This window comes from Girardinichthys multiradiatus, chromosome 9 (assembly GCF_021462225.1).
Source record: "Girardinichthys multiradiatus isolate DD_20200921_A chromosome 9, DD_fGirMul_XY1, whole genome shotgun sequence".
Classification (NCBI taxonomy): domain Eukaryota; kingdom Metazoa; phylum Chordata; class Actinopteri; order Cyprinodontiformes; family Goodeidae; genus Girardinichthys; species Girardinichthys multiradiatus.
The window spans coordinates 31359279-31379814 of NC_061802.1; the positions used below are offsets into that span (position 1 = coordinate 31359279).

General features: G+C 39.9%; 1 protein-coding gene across 1 annotated transcript in view; it reads left to right on the forward strand.

Moving 5' to 3' along the window:
- Positions 1-20536, forward strand: part of lingo3a (leucine rich repeat and Ig domain containing 3a) — a 59011-nt gene that overhangs the window by 15166 nt on the left and 23309 nt on the right. The gene's annotated exons all lie outside the window — the stretch shown is intronic.

Consider the following 20536-nt stretch of genomic DNA (forward strand, 5'->3'; position numbering starts at 1 on the left):
TGTTTTGATTCTATTGAATTGACTTTGTAAAGTGCCTTCAGACAACATGATGTTATTTGGGGCTATATAAATTAATTTAATCAAGTTCCCATGACACTGTAAAAGTGCTGAAACTCTGAGTTCTTTAAATCAAGGTTAAAAACCAATTTGTTGCCTTTGACTGTTCTATGTAAACTGTTCTCTGAAACATCATCAGTTTTAGTCTGTAGTCCAAGTTTTTTCCATGCCTTTATATGACACTGCACTGTACTTTTTTATATTTTTTGCTTCTCTTCCTATGTTTTATTCATGTACAGCACTTTCAATTGCCTTGTCATTAAAATTTGTTATACAACAAACTTGCCTTGAGAGATGCAGAGAAATGCAGATAAAGTACAGAAAGAGAAGAAATCAGTTTAGTTTAAATGCCTGTGACACGCTTTTCCCTTAAATGCATAAATTAAAAGAAAACATCTTAATATTGAAGGAATTGGGCAGTAATTGACATGACATTCAGATTAAAGACGTGATGAAAGACAATTGTAAACAAAATAAACATATTTCAATGTTAAATTTTGCAAGTCCAGAAATGACGTCAATGGGGAAGTCTCCGGTCATCCAATGTGTGAGCATCCCACATGTTTCGTTAAACATGGCGTTAATATGATGAAATGGTGCATTGCTGGTGGTTGCAGCAATACTACGACAGCAGCTGTTAGTCTGCACCATTTTCCAGAAGTGAAGGGAATCAGAGCTGCCTCAATCAGAGCTGGAAAACTGAGGAGGGACAGAGGTACTGGTCCCAACAAGTCAGTTGTGATCGGAGGACGTCTTGGCAAACTGCTTCAAAGAAAAAACCTCTGAATTAGCATGACAGATAATGTCAGATGTCTGGATATCTGACAGATGAAGGAGAATGTTTAAAGCAGATGCTGTGGCCACGCTGTTCAGAGCATCTGATGGGAAAAGACCACCACGGAAAAGGTTGTTGCTGTTGCTAAACGGATCAAGGCTCAGCAGGTAAGAATATTTCCCTATTGCAAACGTACATTTAGATATTGGCAGTTATTGTTAATAATTAAAAATCCGAAATTATTATTTGTATTATTAATATTAATAATTCAAAATTATTACTATTATTATTATTATCAAAATACCATAAAATTTTCAGCTATATCTTACCGGGTTGTTAGTAGCTGACATGACCTCCTCCTCAATATGGCCCTGCTGAGTCTATTCTCCCATCTCCTCCTCCTCTCAATCGGCAGTCTTAAAATGGAAGCTGGCTTCTCAGCAGTCTTAAAAGCTACATGTTCCTCTGTGCTACTGGTTTTATGTCCCTTTGTGTCCATTTTCACACGAAGTGACTTCGAACAACTGTGGTCAGCTTGGCTAAATTTGATCACCTCGGCGAGGGAAGGGACTGGGCCGGACCAGTAGAGCTGACAGTTCAAGAAAATACACAAATGGGCCGAGTTTTATATAACTTTGGAGACACACGGATGATAAAGTGTATTAACAGTTTTATTTCTACATAAATTTTTTGTTTTATTTATAATTCATTAATTTATGAATTAGTACATTATTTTATTATTTAAGTCTTGATAATTTTTTTTTTTTTTACAAATACCAGGGCCAGCCGGGCATTGCCGGGGTTGGCAGGAGAGGCAGAGAGGAGAGACGCTGCTCTCTGAAATGGTAATGGTCCAGAGATTGCCTAAATAAGTTACAATTTTGGGCTTTATGATGAAGGTTTTGTCTCAGCTATGGCAACAACAAGTTCACGGACTTTAAAGCGCAAAACCGCAGACTTTTGGCCAAGGTGAAGTTAGTTTTAGGTTGCATATTAGATATTTGTGCTTCGCAGAATCATAACAGATGATTTTTTTCATCTTTTTGTATTTGTTTTCACCAATCTTGGAAAAAAAAAAAATATTGATCACACACTCTTGGATCAATCTGCCTGTATGACAGCACACTGTCAGTTTATTTCATCTCCATTATTATCCTCTTGTTTGATCCGACGAAAGCCGTCTGATTACGGGCAGCTGCTCTCGGCCTGCTTCCTCCTCCAGCAGAGGACGGATGAAGGTCAATAAATTTCTGAACCAAACTCACCGTTTCATGGTGGTATTGTTTTGTGGGAAATGTTTGTGTCTGAACAGCTGGTTTTATGTGTGATCAGCTAATGTAGGATGTTATTAAATACAGTTCTCTGCCTACATGTAAATTGGAAAGCTGAAATGTCCTTTCTCTTTTCTTTCAACCTGCAGGCAGAGTTTATGTATTTTGATTTGACTTGCTCCGGCAAATGTGGTTCCTAATATTATTTTAGTTGCTTTTGAGTTAAATTAACTTTTCCCTGCAACATCAGTGAAAACCTTCTAATTTCTTCTGGTCTCATGGCCAATCAGGTAACAACAATCTGTTGACGTCAGATGCAGTCCCTACTCAGCCCCGGTCGTACCTTCTCGGGAGCATGGACCAAAAAATTTGTTTCTGGTATGGAAAAAAACTGTAATGGAAACGCTGGAGTCGAGTAGGGCCAAATCGAGCCAATGGAATTAGGGTATAAGGCTCCCCCTAGCGGTCTGGCGCACTTCTGTTTTGTGGTGCTAGTTTGCAGCTTCTCTTAACTTGCTAAGATGCAGTTGTTTTGCTATTTGCATCATTTTTCATTTGCATTTGTTTAATAATTTGCTGTTGTTTTTTGTGTTTGTGTGTTTGCATCATTTATGTGTTTGCAGCACGTTTTGTGTTCGCATCTTGTTTAACCATTTGCTGTGCATTTGCATCTGTCAGCCACCGTACAATTCCGATTCAAGTCTCAAGTCACTGAAATAAACATTTTCTCATCAAATCTGGTGCATTTCCAACTCTGCATTGCTGTAGGTCAGGATTCCAAACCTACACTGTTTGTCCTTGGGCCTAAATTATTAATAATTATCTTTCAATCAAGTAATCTTCATAAAAAAAAATTGTCTTAATAATTTAACACTTAATTTACCATAAGCAAATTTGCTAAAGGCTGCTTTATATAATTGTTTTTAATTATTAAAATGTAATATCTACTCCATCACAAATATAAATAGGCATTTATGTTTTAAGAGAAATAATTGAAAGAGATTAAAACCTGTTACATTTCTGCTGAATTTCTTACTGAATCAAACACAGCTTTGTTTATTCTTGTCTTCATAGTGTCCCCTCCATCATTACAAATTGCACTAAATATGGTTTGGCAGATTTGTTCCCCTCACTTTGAGACCATAATCCACCAATGTCACTGGCTAATAATCAAAAGCATCCTTTAACAGTAAAACATGCGCAGCAGCTTCTGTCTGTATCTCATACTGGTTTCTGTTCCCTCTGCATTACATGAGATAAAAACTGTTAATAAGACTAGAGTCACAGACCAGGAATTCAGGTCACATCTCAAGTCTTTATGGTGCGTTCACACCGAACGCGGATTCAGCGATAGGAGCGGCCGATTTACATGTTATCCCCATGTAGAGGCGCGTTCAGGAGCGGAGCGGCGCGGCGCGAAGGAGACAAAGGACGCGGCGGGGAAGGCGCGCCGAGCGAAGCCGGAGCGGAGCGAGAGCGATGGACGAGTTAAAAAATCTGAACTTTTTACTAAATTCGCGTTGCGTCAACCAATCAGGGACTGGATGTGGTTGTGACGTAGAGTGAAAGACCGCAGCGGAGAAGAAGCGGTTGTCAGTGTAGATGGAGGACCAGATCATAGTGGTGGTGTGCGGCAAGCCAGAGTTGTATGAGTCAAATAATTACTTTTACCGAGACAAGTACAGAAATGACCTGGCCGGGTTATGTTTAGGCACAAATATCTTATATTTAGGAGATGTGGACATTAAAAATCGGCTGTTTTTTTTACCTCTGACAGACCTATAGAGTTTGAGTGGTGTGACTGACATTGCCCTCATTTTAACAGCTACAGTACTATGGTGTAGTTAAACCCCCATGAGTTGAACTATGGTTATGTGGAGAAGAGTGAGACTTGTATAATCAATGCATGGCTCTCTAACAAAAAATATTCTGGTTGCAATTGCAACCAGAAAACTTTTTGTTTTTGTCTAACACCCTTGGGTGTCAGAGTAACAATGCTGGTCAGAAGTGGAGCAACTACAATTTTTGTTACAAGTGGCCCTGGTGAAATACAGACAGACTGGGCTCACCACAGCTTTCAAATGCCTGGGTATAGAGCCTGTTTGTTAAGATCACGGTTTCCTTGACTTCCTCCTCCTGACTAAATAAATCAGCTGATGAATCTTAACTGTATTAATCCAGATTTGACTCAGTACTTTTGTCTAGAGTGCTCATTATGTTATTCATTGTTGCCAGAGTTTGGTGCTCCAAGCATAACATCAAGTCTTCTGCTTTTTTGGCTGCCTTGTGCTTTTTCTTTTCTTTTTTTGTTTGCCCTTTCTACATCTCATTATTTATTATCACCCAATTTTATCATTATGAGTAGTTGAGGATCTCTCAATGCTTATCAATATCCATCTTTATAGGTGTCAAACTATTTTTGCCTTAAACAGGTGCAGAGTTTCTAACTGGTATGCCAAGCTGATGAAAAAGGTTTACTTTATTTTTGTGCATGCTCTGAATAGAAAGTGGTCATGCAGCTCTAGAAAAACAATTTTTTCCCCTCCTGCCTGTCATTTGAAAATGGATCAAAGCTTGCAAGAACATCTCTCCCTGCTTTTGTTTCTGCCTGATTTGATCTAATAAATCTGCAGCTGTTTGTGACCATGTATAACCATGACAGATGGGAGTGATGAGATCGCTCATAACAGACTTCCTCCTCTTTCCCTCTCCCTCTCTTTTCTTTTTTTCCATCACGTCTTGCCGTCTTTTTCTTTGGGAGCATACGGATTTGGTTGTCGGTCAAAGGGTTTGATCAGAAGTACTCTTTGCTTTGAACTGACACAGCTGTAGGGAGTTTTTCCTTCCCTCTGTTGTTTGGACCAATGCTATGTAGAGGCTGCTCACTGAATAGCATGGAACGCTCAGTGTGCCATGCTCACTCCATTTTTACATGTGGAGGAGGATTGTATGCTACTGCCGAGAAGTATGGGGTCACGTTTGTCAGAATAGATCATCTTTAGATCTGTGTGGCTATAAATACCGCCCAATGCCACTCTGCATACGCATATGTGTGCACAAACATTTAATCCTCCTCCTGCTACATATTCTTAGTTTGACAGGTGCACCTTTTCGTCTGTGCTGTTTGCCGCACTTTGAGGTGAAGAGGACGAGCCGCTTGTGGACATCAGGGGAAGGTTATGAATTTATAATGAGAGCTAGAAGAGTCTTAGGGAGACAGCATTGCATAAAGCTGCTTGTCACCACTGTAGGATGATTTTTTTCATCTTTTTCAAATTTTTTTTCTCCACTCTTGGAAAAAAAAAAAACATTGATCACACACTCTTGGATCAATCTGCCTGTATGACAGCACACTGTCAGTTTATTTCATCTCCAAAGACAACGCTGCCTGCTCTCCTTTCTCACTGTCCCTTATACTTTTAAATAAACAAGCATAACAGCTCTCTCTCAAAACGTATTCTCGTCATTGTTTTATTTACATTTGGGTTTTGTTCTCGCAGGAAGCACCTCATCAGAACCACCTTAAGAAGATTTCTCAGCTCTCTGAGCTAGGAGTGGTGTCAGAGTAAATACTTTGAAAAGAGCCTGTAAATTACTAGTGTGTTAGACTAGTGTGTGTGTGGTTCTGCATTCATGGTTGAAGGTTCTTTTTTAGTATTTTTTTGTGTGGTGCAGTCTTTCTCCATCTCGCATGCCGTTTTATCCCACTAAATCCAAGGCTGAGCTCCTGTGTGATGTCAGGACATATTTATGTTTGATACACAGGCATATCCCAATTACTTGGTTGCTGAAACCAGAGATAAAAAAAAAAAATCCCCTTAACGAGCCAGGAAAAAAAGAACACAGCGTTGTAACGCACCTCGGGGTGTATTTTTGTGATACCATGGCTTGGTGATCCCCTTTTGGAGCCCTGATTGCTCATCTTCTATGCCTGCTTGATGGACATTTCTTCCTTTAGGCTGAGGTCTGTTTTTTCCCCTATTTTCACGCTAAAGATTTGAGTTGACTCCATCAACAGCAGGGTAAGTTTGGACTCCCCTCCTCTTTGGTGACTTTTCATCCCCCTTTTTGGTCTCCTCTTCCAAGAGGCCTTCAAGGAGAGCAGCTGCATCTCTCTCCTCCCTCTTCTCATACTCAGTCTGCTCCTGCTACTCTTTCTTCAATCGTCTTTCTGTTTTCACTGGACTCTTTTAACTGTTGTTGACAACTTGGGTCATTTGCCACCTTTACAGTGCTGTGCAAAAACATAACATTTTTACATTTTGTCTCATTCCAATCTAAAACTTCAATGTAATTTATTAGGATTTTATGTGATGGATCAATGTCTAGTGCAGACTTGTGAAGTGGAAGGAGAATGAAACATTACATCATTGACAGAACAAGTATTAATTGTGCACTACACAAATCTGGCCTTTATGGAAGAGTGGAAGAAAAAACCATTAAATGAAAGCCATTAAGAGTTTTTTTCAGCTTGCAAAAAGACATGTAGGAGACATGGTGAAGAAGGCTCTTTGGGCAGATGAGAATGCATGCAAAACATTATGCATGGTGAAAAGCGACATGGAAGCTGCTCGGAGTAAATTGGAAGACAGATGGAGCTAAATACAGGGCAGTCCTAAACAACAACCTATGGAGACTGCAAAACACTTGGAACTGGTGCGGGAATTTATCTTCCAGCAGGGAGCTACAATGGACTGGCTATTTGGAAACATATTTATGTGCTAGAATGGCCCAGTCAAAGTCCACGTCTAAATCCAGTTGAGAATCTGTGGAAAGACCTTTGCTGTTCCCAGATGCTCTCCATTTCAGTCTCTAGATGTGCAAAGCTGGTTGTGGTATACCCCAGCAGACTTACATCTGTAATTGTGTCACATATCATGTAATGTTTTTCTTTATATTTTGGTATGTCACATATTCCCAGTAAAATACACAGAAATGTTCTATTGCAAAATGACAAAATACAGAAACATGCAAGGGGCATAAATACCAGGCCAGGCACTTTGATTCCCCACAGGACCTGATTACAAAGCTTTTACATTTAGCAGATTTTACTTATGCATTTTTGCTGCTTTGCAGTTAACATGCATGTGTTCTTTTAGGCAGTCACATTAATCTGGGTTGTTGCAGCTACAGTAATGCTCTTGATGATGGAAACCCTCTTTACGCCTGAGATAAACGTGTTGCTGTCAACCAACTCAGTCCATCTCAGATAACTTTCATGGTTACGGTCCATGTTCCTCGGAAACGCCTAATTTTTGACAAATCCTTTTCTAAAGCTTTGCTTTCTTCACTGGCTCTGTCAGAGTGAAGAGTCTCTCGTCAGCATATCTCTGCTTTGTCTTCCTTTATCTTTAACTGCTGTTTATAATTTAATTTAGCATTCTTGTGCTGAGTGAAGGCACTCCTGGTCTTGTCCTTTCTTATCGTTTGTTGACTCCTCTGTATTGCGTTAACATGGTCAGCACTTTCATTTTTTGCCTGTCTTTCCTGCCCCCTCTTCCTGTCTTCAAACGCATGAGTTCTTGCCTTCTTTTAACATGAGGCTTGTTGCTGTATTAACGAATCCCTCAGAAGACGTGGCACAGATACGGATTCTTCTATTTTTTTCTGCTACAGCTCAAAGCCATAAACATTAGCTGTTTACCAGACAAAGCATCCTGTTACTATTCAAGCAACACAAATAGGAATGAAGGGGAGAATGAGTAAGTTAGGGAATTTGCAAATGAAAGATTTTCTCCACAGATTTTGTGAAATAATTATTGTGAATGTGGTGTTTGAAGATAAATCAACAGTTAGTTGCAGTGAGACTCTTTTTGGGACTCTGTGCTGTTGGAGCAGTAGATTCACTGCCAGCACTGTTGCATGTGATCCTATAATTGCCTCAGAAATCTTCCTGTAATTAACACTGTTGGATAATTACAGCAAGCTCCCAAACCACGCTGCTCTCACATTATTAGGCTCAGCATGTATTTGGCTAAATTAGACTTTAGTGAGTTATCAACAAATAAGGATATTTCAAGTTGATTTAACGTCAGTGTTGTGTTTGCATTCGGCTGATTTTGATTTTCTCTAAAGCGCCGCCGTCATTGTGATCGTGTCACTGTCTTGGCTGCAGAGAGATTAAAGCCGAGCAGAGGGGAGACTGAAAGTGGACCGGGCACTGGAACATTTCCCAAAGGCATGTTCCCAGAGGCACATGCAGGATTAGAGGGTGGGACACTGAAGTAGGCCAGTCAAACAGGCTCAGCTGAAGTATGGACAACAGACTGGATCATTCGCATAGCTGGATTGCCCAGTACATTTCATCACCATGTCGTCACGCAGTAATCCTAGCCCAGCCACCATCCCCACTGGATTTGTGTCAGGCAGGGATAATTACTAGTCAGGGACACTTGTGGATATTGCTATTTTCAACTTGATGCACAAGAATCTGATATCATGTGCCCTATTTTTTATTTATTTAGAGATTATGGGCAACCTTGCTTTGCTTTTTGTTACACTTCTTTGTGCCAAAATTAATATTAAAACATGGAGGCCTTTGCTTCAAATTATTGTGCAAATATGTGGAATAAAATGTTATTCTGGCCTTTGGTCATGAGGTGGTTACCGGTATCAGAGTATACAAAGATTTGAAAAAAATAATGATTATTGTCTGTTTAAATTTTCCATCATACTCTTCCTACAGCTTAAATTCCCTTCAATAAGATACAAGAGAGCATGCTGGAGTGACCAGAGTTATTTTCAGGCTGTATTTAGCATAGACTAAGACAATGTTCCCCTCCCAATCATGTTGGTGCATACTGCCATGTTATGATTTGGGGTTGTTTGGTTTTTGGTTCCAGGTTTTTTCTTTATATGTTTTTCACAGTTAAGGTTTTGAATTGTTCTTCAGTTTATTATTATTATTCTTAGATTTTGAATCATGCTTCTGTTTATTATTTTCCTAATCATGCTTTAGTTTTTTGTTTTGTTCATGTCTTATCAAGTTATGTTTTTTGTATCTGGTTATGCTTTAATTTCATAGTGTACTAGTTTGTATTTCAAGGGTCTCTGTTTTGCTCCAGCCACGTTTTGTTTTCTCCTGTCAATTGACTTTATTCAGTTCACATGCTCCAAACTAATCTGGCCCCTTTCTTCACCTGGTTCACTTTCCATATATATACCTCCGTTCTGTTTATTCTTTGTGGAAACATTTTCAAATCATGCTCAAGTCTTGCTCTCAGATCATGCTGATGTCTTTTTGTTCGGATCATGCCATGCCTGTCTCGCTTGCCCGTTTGTTGTTTTGTTCCTGCCTCTTTCTGTGAGTGAGTTTTTGTTAATTAAATTTTTTTTCCTACCGTGATGCTGCCTGCTCATCTACATTCCGGAGTACTCCATTTTGCAAGTCATAACAGAATGTTTCCGCCTCGCATGGACCTCGCGGACAGTAGGCAGGAGAGCGCCAGGGATCAATGGGTTCAGCAGCAGATGGAGGAGGCGGTGAAAAATCCCGTACCGGCAGCAAGACCGTCATCTTCCTCCCGCCGCAAGAAACGTTGGCGCGGAGCACCTTCCTGTGGTTCGGCTGGCGAGGAGGTGGTTTCCCTGCCAGCCGACGTGAGGGCTGTGGCAAGTAAGCCTGCATCCTCGTCTGACACAGCACTGTCTGCTAGGCTTGCTGCAGCTCCGCCCATACCGTCTTCGCTTGCTCCAGCCCGGTGTTCTGAGGCAACACCTGACGAGCTGGAGCAGTGTTTAAGATTTTTGCTTGCCAAATAAAAAGCTTCAGGAGGACCTCTCTCTTGTATTCCTCTCCTGAGTTTATGGAGAGAATCAAGCAGATGGAGGAGGATTATGAAACAGCAGTAAGGCAGTTTTACTCCCGTCCTCCTTCACCCACACCAAGCCACAGGAGTGCTGCTGCAGAGCAGCCCACGTCAGGTCTCCAGAGCGCTGCTGCAGAGCAGCCCACGTCAGGTCTCCAGAGCGCTGGTGCAGAGCAGCCCACGTCAGGTCTCCGGAGCGCTGGTGCAGAGCAGCCCACGTCAGGTCTCCAGAGTGCTGCTGCAGAGCAGACCACGCCAGGTCCACAGCCTGACACACCACAGCCTGACACACCGTCTGCCTCAACCTCCTCCACACGCCGCAGAGAACGTCGTAAGAGGGGCACCTCGGCTGAAGTCATCGGGGGTCCCGGCGACGCTTCTGCCCACGCCACTGAGGGTCTCGGCGACGCCTCAGCCTCAGCCTCTGCCCACGCCACTGAGGGTCTCGGCGACGCCTGAGCCTCTGCCCATGCCACTGAGGGTCTCGGCGACGCCTCAGCTTCTGTTCACGCCACTGAGAGTTTTGTCCTCGTTCTGGCCTCTGAACCCAGAGACGAGGGGTTCGAGGAGGAAGCGCCGTCGAACCCTGTTCCTGAGGGGTTCAAGGAACAGTTTGTCCTCGTTCTGGCCTCTGAACCCAGAGATGAAGGTTCGCCAGGAGCCGGCTGTGCCTCTGAAGGTTCGCCAGGAGCCGGCTGTGCCTCTGAAGGTTCGCCAGGTGCCGCCTCTGCCTCTGATGGTTTGCCAGGCGCCGCCTCTGCCTCTGAGGATTCGCCAGGCGCCGCCTCTGCCTCTGAGGGTTCGCCAGGTGCCGCCTCGGCCTCTGAGGGTTCGCCAGGCCTTCGCCGTTGGCCGCCTAGGTCTCTACGTCTCTGCCGGTCTCCAGGTCCTAGTCACCGTCGTCGGCTGATCAGGTTTCTTAGTAGTGGGTCCTGGACTCGTTCTGAACTCTGTGCCTGCTCGGGACGACCACCTGGTCGCCCGCCTGAACTTTGTTTTTGTTTCTGAAGAGTGGTCTTTGACTGTGTTATCTAAGTATAATTAGTTACGTTTTCAGTCCAAATTTACATTCATTTTCTTATCCATCATTCTATTTTCTTTATTTTATTTTATATATTTTTTTAATTACCTCTGTTGTTTGATTTTTATCATTTGATTTGCTTTTCTGTGTCTGTATCTGTGTTTATTTTCTTTGTGATTGTATGTACAACACTTTGAGTGTCTCGTTGCTGAGAAGCGCTATATAAATAACCTTACCTTACCTTAAGGGTGGCGGGCGGGGGTCTGTTATGATTTGGGGTTGTTTGTTTGGTTTTTGGTTTCGGATTATTTCTTTATATGCTTTTCACAGTTAAGGTTTTGAATTGTTCTTCTGTTTATTATTTTCCTAATCATGCTTTAGTTTTTTGTTTTGTTCATGTCTTATCAAGTTATGTTTTTTGTATCTGGTTATGCTTTAATTTCATAGTGTACTAGTTTGTATTTCAAGGGTCTCTGTTTTGCTCCAGCCACGTTTTGTTTTCTCCTGTCAATTAACTTTATTCAGTTCACCTGCTCCAAACTAATATGGCTCCTTTCTTCACCTGGTTCACTTTCCATATATACACCTCCGTTCTCTTTATTCCTTGCGGAAACATTTTCAAATCATGCTCAAGTCTTGCTCTCAGATCATGCTGATGTCTTGTTGTTTGGATCATCCCATGCCTGTCTTGCCTGCCTGTTTATTGTTTTGTTCCTGCCTCTTTCTGTGAATTAGTTTTTGTTAATTAAATCTTTTATCCTACCGTCATGCTGCCTGCTCGTCTGCATTCCGGGGTACTTCATTTTGCAAGTCCTAACATGCCATTAAAATAAATAAAATAATAAATAAATTATGCCATTACAATTGCAAGAAAAACTAATTTGGACATTTGGAAACATTTCTGATTATGATAAACATGAACAGTGCTGCTATTCTTCTTGAATTCATTGTCTTGTTTTTTCCCATCTGCCACCAGCCTTGTTAACAAAGCCCGGAAACCACCCTGACACTCTCCCTTTCCCCCACACCCCCCCCTTTTTTTGCTGACAGGACACCTGTAACCTGTAACTCTATGCGTTACATTAATGCTCAGCTTGGACTCCTGCTTTACTTGCACTGCCATACTTGCACAATGATCACCTGCACTGTTGTATTGCTCTTGCATCTTATACTGCTCTATACTTACTCTCACTCACTTAAAACTGTGCACATATATTTATATTATATTGTAGATATGTTTATACTGTTTAATTTGTATTGTATTGCACCGACTACGCCAAAACAAATTCCTTGTATGTCCAAAAACGTACTTGGCAATAAAGCTTTTCTGATTCTGATTCTGATTCTATCAAAGATTGGGTCATGGGAATAACTGGTCTAGGGTGTAAACCCAGATATGCCTTTCACCTGAAAAACTCTCCAGGAGATTCTAAGGCATTTCCAAACCACAACAGGTACCTAGTCCTGCCAGCATGTTCTGTTCTGTCCCTTTTTTAACAGGATGTACCCAGAAAGCCGATGCCTGAAACCACCTTGCTTGAGTTTTTTCAATGCAGAGAGCATAGGCAGAGCTCCCTGTCTACAGAGTAAGCTAATTTCAGCCGCTTCCATCTATGCATCTTGTTCTTTCAGTCATGATCAAAATCTTATGACTACAACGGAGAGTCCGAACACAGGCTGACCTGTGCTTTCTTCAATATGATAGATTTTAGTGTCAATTTCACAGTATGGCAGATCAGGACCCAATCCATGTATCCACGCTTGTGGATAACCAAATACCTAAACTCCTCCATTTGAGGCAATGCCTGACCTCCAACCTGGAGGAATCAATCCAATCTTTTCTGGTCAAGAACTACGGCCCCAGAATTTAGACCTTTTAAGATCATGCTTTTATTCTATGATCTACATGCATTCTTTAAGCCTTTTGATCAGCTGAAAGGTCCTGACCCAGAATGGGGAACGGAGGTTTTTCTCCCCGGATCTACCTCGGAAGGTAGTCACAAGGCAGTAGCTACTCAGGTGTGAATTGCTCCAGTGCATGCTGAAGGTCATGCCCTGAATACTTTAACAGAACCCCAACGTCTGCAAAAAACAAAAAGATTCTGTGGTTCCCCAACCAGACAGCCTCATCTCCACGGCTACACTTTGAAATCCCATCCTTTAATTTATATCATGCAATTCTTTTTTGTTTACGCTGTGTTTACGTTTTTTGCAAATACACTGTAAAACAGGTGTATTTTTACTCGAGGTTATCATACCATAAGAATCTTGGCAACTGCTTTATGTTAAATGGACTGTAGTAATGTAAAAAGGCCAGAAGCAAAATATGCACACAAGTGAGTTGTGTTTTTTGAGGAGCATTTATAACCGATCAGTACAAATCCTTGTGAAAAAACAGGAGAATGAACTTTTTGTTTGACATAATCTGACACAGAAGAGTAAAGATAAAAAATAAAAATGAGAGAACTCATTACAACTTCTCAAACTTTCAAACTTTACCAAAATGTTTCTTCTGTTCTAGATAGGGATATATAGTTTTTTCTGTTCATGCCTGTTTTACCATTTAATTATTTCGATGATTCCCTAAAATGTTTCTTAACATTGTGGGTATAGACTAATTGGGATTAGTCTATGCCCCAGAATGTAATAAGACTTTCAACAGGAACTGAAAGCCAAAAAGAACTACACATCATCTCTGATTCCTATGGAAGTGTATTGCTGTCATGGAGGAAAATACATTTTTTGAACACTATCACGTTATAATGTGGTACCTATATTGTACAAACATGATAATATATTGTACAAACATGATAATTATATTGTTCAAACGTGATAAGTATATTGTTCAAACGTGATAAGTATATTGTATAAACGTGATAATTTCATCCAGATGGTGGCAGTAATTTGCTATAGCCTTCACTGAAAACGAGACGCTGCTGGTCAATGAAGAAGGCCGCGACATCTAAAGGATCGGACTGATGTTTCCTTCTGTGCAGTCCCATTCTGTCTAGGATCCTTCTCAGAGTGCTACTGGTGATGATATCATCCACAGTGTGCAGCAGCATCAATATTTCTCCATGTCTTACACCGAGCATGAAGTAAAACTTGACCAACTCCTGTAAATTAGCCATTGTGCTATCCTTCATTGCCTGTACTAAACGCAAACTACTGCCACATTCTGGATGAAATTATCACGTTTGTACAATATAATTATCACGTTTGTACAATATATTATCATGTTTGTACAATATAGGTACCACGTTATAAAATAATAGTGTTCGAAAATTTATTTACCTCCGTGACAGCAATACACTTCCGTAGATTCCTTCTCTTAGTGAAAACGATGCAGTTCAGAGTCACTCAAGAGAGGAGAAAATCATGAGTGAGGAAGAGGTCCACAATGACTTCCAGCATTTGGTTGCAGGGGGACAGACAGGAAAACAGCCTGCTTTATGTTTTACATTTCTGCTCACGAAGGGCCATAACGCCTTATTTCACATTAGTTATTTTAGCCTGATGACACAAAATGCAATTAGGGTTTCCAAGGATACGCTCCAAGGATCTGACAAAGCACATGTTGCAGTGAGTGCTTACAAGTACTCTGGAGGTATTAAACTGCATCTGCATGTTTACTACACTGCTTGCCTTAAAGAGGTTTTTCTTCAATGGTCTGTCCTTCTCATACAGAAACATAAATTTGTATCAGCCTTTTCCTGAGAATGTACATGTATTATTTTTGTACTTTCAATACTGCTCCCATTTTCGTGACCTGTGTGAATTTAAAAGGGATATATGGTCACTGTTTAACTCCTTAATAAGGAAAATAATGTCATTACCTAATCTGCAAAATTGATGCATGTAATTGTACTCGATGCTGAAGAAGAGAGACATAACGTCATGGGAGTGACCAAAAAACATTCATCCTAAACCTGTTTAGAACTACAAATGAACTTTCTTCATTCAATTGTTGTTTTATTTAACATTCCCAACCCGCCTCCATCATAATGGTTGTAGACTTGAAAAATTACATAAAATTAGTTTTTTAATTTTGTTTTCTTAAGTGTGGTTTAGGTTTTAACGTCATGGTCAACCATGAAGCATACAACAAATCACAATGAAAAATGAACATTTGTAATCATAAGAAAAAGAGTCCCTAGAGGGGTTTTAAATGCTTGCTAAATATAATGAAAAAAGTCAGTAAAGTTTTCCATTTGCTTAACACAAACACAAGCAGAAACAGCTAGCATGGCCTCATTAAAAACAAAATAAGCCTACCTGTTGTTTATGTATGTGTTTTTACATATCAGGCAATAAATAAATAAATTTTTGAAATTTAGGGAAGTGTGCTGTGCTAAAAATTAACAAATATCAGTAGCTCCATAAACATCTAGCAAAAACATCAATTTGAATCACAGTACATTTTTTACTGACACATTTGAGTTGCATGTGAAAGATATGAAATAGGAACTATAAAAAACTATGAAAATGAAACCTTTGCTTATTTGCAAAAATGTATTCCTGCTTTAAGGATTTTCATCAGCCTCTCATAGACTCCTGGAAATCTTTTGCATTTCATGCCTGATGTCATATGAAGTAACTGATTTCAGTCTGACGCATATTAAAATTAAATGGCTGGCTGACCAGTTAATGTCCCAGATATGCCAATGGATAGTAACTACCAAAGAATATAGCTCGTGTTTAAAAATAAGCTCGACATTTGCTGCTGGCTGTGTGAGAGATGGCTCGTTATATCTAAATATATAAACCCCAAACTGAAATCCAAACTTTAGGATTGCAAATAAATGTTGAAACATTCTGATCCAGCTATACTTTACTAAACCTGATCAACCAATGACTAAAATTAAAACAAGTAAGACAATACTGTGATAATAGCCAACTTTGGGTATTTTTTAAAATTTGCAGTAACAGACTGACATCTGACATAAAGTCCTACAATTTATTTGGTCCACGTACATGTCATTAGAGATTCTCATTGGCCATAAACATATAGAATCCTCCACGTTGAAACAAATGGTATCTATTGTCATGGGGTAGCTACGGTGTTATGGTAAAGTTTAAATGATTTCACAGATAGAATGTGTTGCCTTTCAGACTGTTATATAAAGATAAGGCAGAAATTACCCAGAAATAATATAAATTTATTTAATGCCGCGCTAGGTAGAAACTTTACTTACCTTGGCATACTGGAAGCATTAAACCGGAAGTGTAAGTAACCGCTTTTCCTAGTTCCTTATTATTTTGCCTAATAATTATTTTAATTTTTGTAGAGCAATAACCCTAATGCTAAGTTGACTTTCTAAGCATTTTCATGTAATAATGGATGTGGTTAACAGCTTAGGATTTATTTTGCCACATCTTTCCCGTTTCTTCCACTTTACTGTTTCCTCCCTAGCTCTAAGTCACTGTGATGTCTCAGCTTTAGGCGGTCAGTCCTTTGCATGACTGGCCATGATCCCTGAAAGCCACAGCCACCTCCCCAGTATACAGTAGGTGGTGTCAGTGGACAAGCTGTGTGTGCCTCTGCAGTAGGACCTTTCACAGAGTGTTCAAGGTGACGCTGTACAGTCTGCCCTTTAGATAACTGGTGATCTGTGAGGAATGTATTTTTGGTGTAAAATAGTTTTTCTTTCTTAAATTACTTTTTACTTTAAGGAGTCACATTTTTTTTTTCTGTTTTAATCAAGCAACACTGAATAACACAGGTCTATGAGCTGTCTATCTGTCAGTGTCAATCATCTGGATTTTCTGTTTTTGTCATCTAACAATGTCAGCTTCAAGCTGCTGAGGGGCTTCTGCAAAAAAAAAGTCCTAAGCATGAGTTCGCTTTTCCGCTCCAGTTACGCTGAGGCACTGGGTTTAATTTTGGAAATGGTGAATAAACCAATTTCTTTTGCAGTTTGTTACAACAGTAGCTCTGAAAGACATGGCATTTTATTGGAATGTGGTTGAACAGTTTTTCAAGCTGGATTTACAGTTATGAAAGTGACAAAGTGGATTTAACTCATATTTCTACTGCAGCAAGGGATCAAATGAGCTATAAGAATATGAAAGGGTGGTTCTCAAAGCTGGAAAAAGAAAATAAAGAGATTTGTACCACATCTTTGAACATCCTCTGAGCCTGACAATGCTTCTTTAATATTACCGACCATAAAATAACAGAAAGACTGGTTTGGGAGAACTTAGCTTAGTTGCATTGTTTTGTGGCAAAAGTGGGGTATGTATTTAAAAAAAAAATCAAAGTTAGGACAAAAAACAAAGCAAGGGAATATAGGACTTACCAGAAAATTTCAGAGTATTATATGAAAACAAAGGTTTTAAAAAAGCCACCAGTCCCACTTAACAAACAGGCATTTAACTTTGCATGACCCAATAGTTTCTGATGTATTGACTCTTTATAGATCCAAACGGATTTGTGAGGACAATAAAGCTAGTAAAAAGCCTTACCAGTGCTAAAAGCACCAGTCATCAATCCAGTGTTTGCCTTTGAAGGGATTGATTTAATTGCCTGCCTGATGAGAAAGGGCTGTTTGGTAACTGCACATTATTTGGCGTTTCTGGCCCATTGTGGCTTTTTGTTAGATGCCTAAGCAACAGCGATACCTTCCTTTTTTCTATCCTTGACCACCTTTGGTTCCATCCATCCATCCATCCATCCATCCATCCATCCATCCATCCATCCATCCAGTTGATCCTTGAAGATCTTGGGTTGATGATTGGGTCACTTGGGTCACTGGTAGAGAGGTCAGTATACATCCTGGACAAGTCAGTAGGGGATCAGGATGTCTTTTAGGATCTTTGTACTCTCGGAAGCATCGATTTCCAGGCAAGAAGGAGCAACACCAGTTTTCGATCACACATACAATAATTCTAAGCAGCAAATGCTCTGAGAAGCCATTTTATTTATAAAGGAACAAAAAATAAAATTTTCTACAAGCGACACACTTACCGGACTAAGCTTTTAACAGTTCACACTAGACTGACCATAGCTAAGGCAGCTAATCTCACCATCTTTGATAGTGTCCAGTGCACAATCTGAAGAATCATGAACTCCTCAGACTTTGAGCTACTGTCTCCATATAGGTCTGTCCCAACTTATAACAAGCTCCATTCTTACCTTGGACCCTCAGCAGCATAGCAACTGATTCTGCCTTTCCTCTGTCCGCCTTTTTAATATGTCTCTTCTTGCTTTATTACACACAGAATGTTCTCCACCTCCTGGCTGTTGAGTGATGAATTATGAATAGATGTGAATTTACAGGCTCCGCAGGGCTGGCCTGAAGATTACTTTCAATTTGCACACTGGCTTGCTTGCTTGCTTGCTCCCTCGCTGACTCGCACCACTAGTCAGACGTCTTTCTCAAGGGACCACCATGACAGCAATAGATTACCACCTCAAACTCTAACCCTGACAGTCTTGTAAAAGGTTTAGGAAATGAGGCCGTATGGACGGTCTGTGTGCACTCCTTCTGCAACATTAATTTAATACTCTCCTATAAATAACAAATTTCTCACTTTGCATCTTGAATGAAAGGGCAGCTGCAGTATATATGCGATTCCAGTCTTTTGACTCATGCTAACTGCCTGTAATTGGCCCAGTTGATGAGCTTGCGGCAGGCAGTGAAAGAGAAGTAGAAAAGACAAGATCCTGAATAAGAAGGACATGGAAGGCCTGTGGGATTTCAAAAGGTCTAAGTCAGGGTCCAGGACATTTTAGCTTCCATAAGTTCTCCAAATATAAAGGAAAAGGGTGAACACATTTTTTTTCTTTAAATACAAAATAAGAGATTGGATACTTAATGTTTTGCTGATCTGTATCTTCTCTGCTAAAATCCAAGCATTTGTCATGAACAGAATTGAATTCCTGTGCAGATTGCTCTTAGTGTGTGATAATTAACACCTGTCTGTGTGTTTGTCAATTTTTATAAGTGACTGGATTGCATACAGTAAATCATTTGTATTTGCATGCTGTAGTGTGAAATGATACAAAGACAAAATAACTGTAATGATGCATTGTATTATTTGTTACTTATATACCCCCTTACTGTATCTCCTCTATGGAAATGGCAGCTTAGTGTTAAAGTGACAAAAAAGCAGAGTCTACTGGTATGGAAAAGAGTCAGGATTTAAAGTGATGGCTGGTGACAAAGCAGACAAGCCATTCAGAGAGGAAATGCATGGCCTCAGAGATACAAATCTTACTCACCTCCAGCTTTGGATTGTTCTGGTTTTTTTGTGCACACACAATAGGTACATTTTTAGTCCACATATAAGCAACTTTAGTTGTGAATTAAGAGGAGAAATTACTTCAATATAAGGGCCATTGGTAAATCTAATAGCTTCCCATTCAAGCAAAAATTATTTGTATTACCCCTAGACCTCAAGTTTTTTTTTAATAGGAAGCTATTTCCAGAAGAGTAATTTTACACTGCTCTAGGTCAATGGGGTAATTTAGGACACTTCACTTACTTTTGTATGGGATAATTGCTTAAATGAGGCATTATTTGTATATTTTCTTTCTGGAAGCAATGAATTATCTCAGATTAGAACCAGCCTGTTGTATCTGAGCTCATTAGTAAAGTGGGAAACCAGGAATTTAGTTCAGAGTTCTTTTGGTCCTGACTTTTTATTAAACCAAAATGACCATGCTGCTTACTGAGCTGCCAAAGTAAAGGACAAATTATTCAAAATAAGGATCGCTGTTGTTGTTGCAAGCAAAAATTTATCTCACTAAGTTTTCACCTGGGATTTTATGGTGTCAGATTTCCTAAATTCCCAGTCAGAAATACAACGTTTTGAGAAGTTAAGTTGAAAGTCAGACTGGGAAAGTCAGGGGTTCCGAGGAAGCTCCAAGAATTTTGCTCAACATGCCTCCAGGTAGGGTTGCACAGTGTTAGGAAAACATATGACATGCAATAATGTTGGTGAATGCAGCTATACGGATATGACTTTTGATAAGTAAAAACAAGTACTTAACCAGACAGTGTTAATGTCTTTCTTCATTGGGTTAGTGCAAACATAAACTCCAGATAAACTGTAATCCATTCAGGTATTAGAAAAAAAAAAACAGCAACATTAAATTCATTGTTTTCATCTCAACAATATGTTTTATGGAAGAAGTTGCATCTGGTTACATCTGCTGTTTTTGCTAATTAAATAACTTAGTTGTAGTCAAATATACGGCTGGCATGGAGAGCTTGGCTGCATAGCAATTAATCAGTTACATAGTATTTGTAGCAGTCCAAGCAGTTCATTGTGATGTTAATAGTAGGATTAAAATACATTTGCAATATATTGTCCAGCTCTAGCTGCCAGACATATTAAATGTAGCAATAGTTGCAAGTATAGCTACACATTCGCAATTATAATGGGTTGCTTGGCGCGTTTACACTCTTATAGCACGAATATGTGAGCATTTGCCTTTAGTGTTGAAAAGAATAAAATGGAGATAAATACATTATCATCATGTGATGCTAACAGTACGTAGCAACTGTTCAGGAAAAAAGGAAAATCCAACTGGTTTTTTAACTTGTAATTATAAGCACTCTGCTGGGTTGTGATGTTATTCCCAGATCAGAGCTCCCAT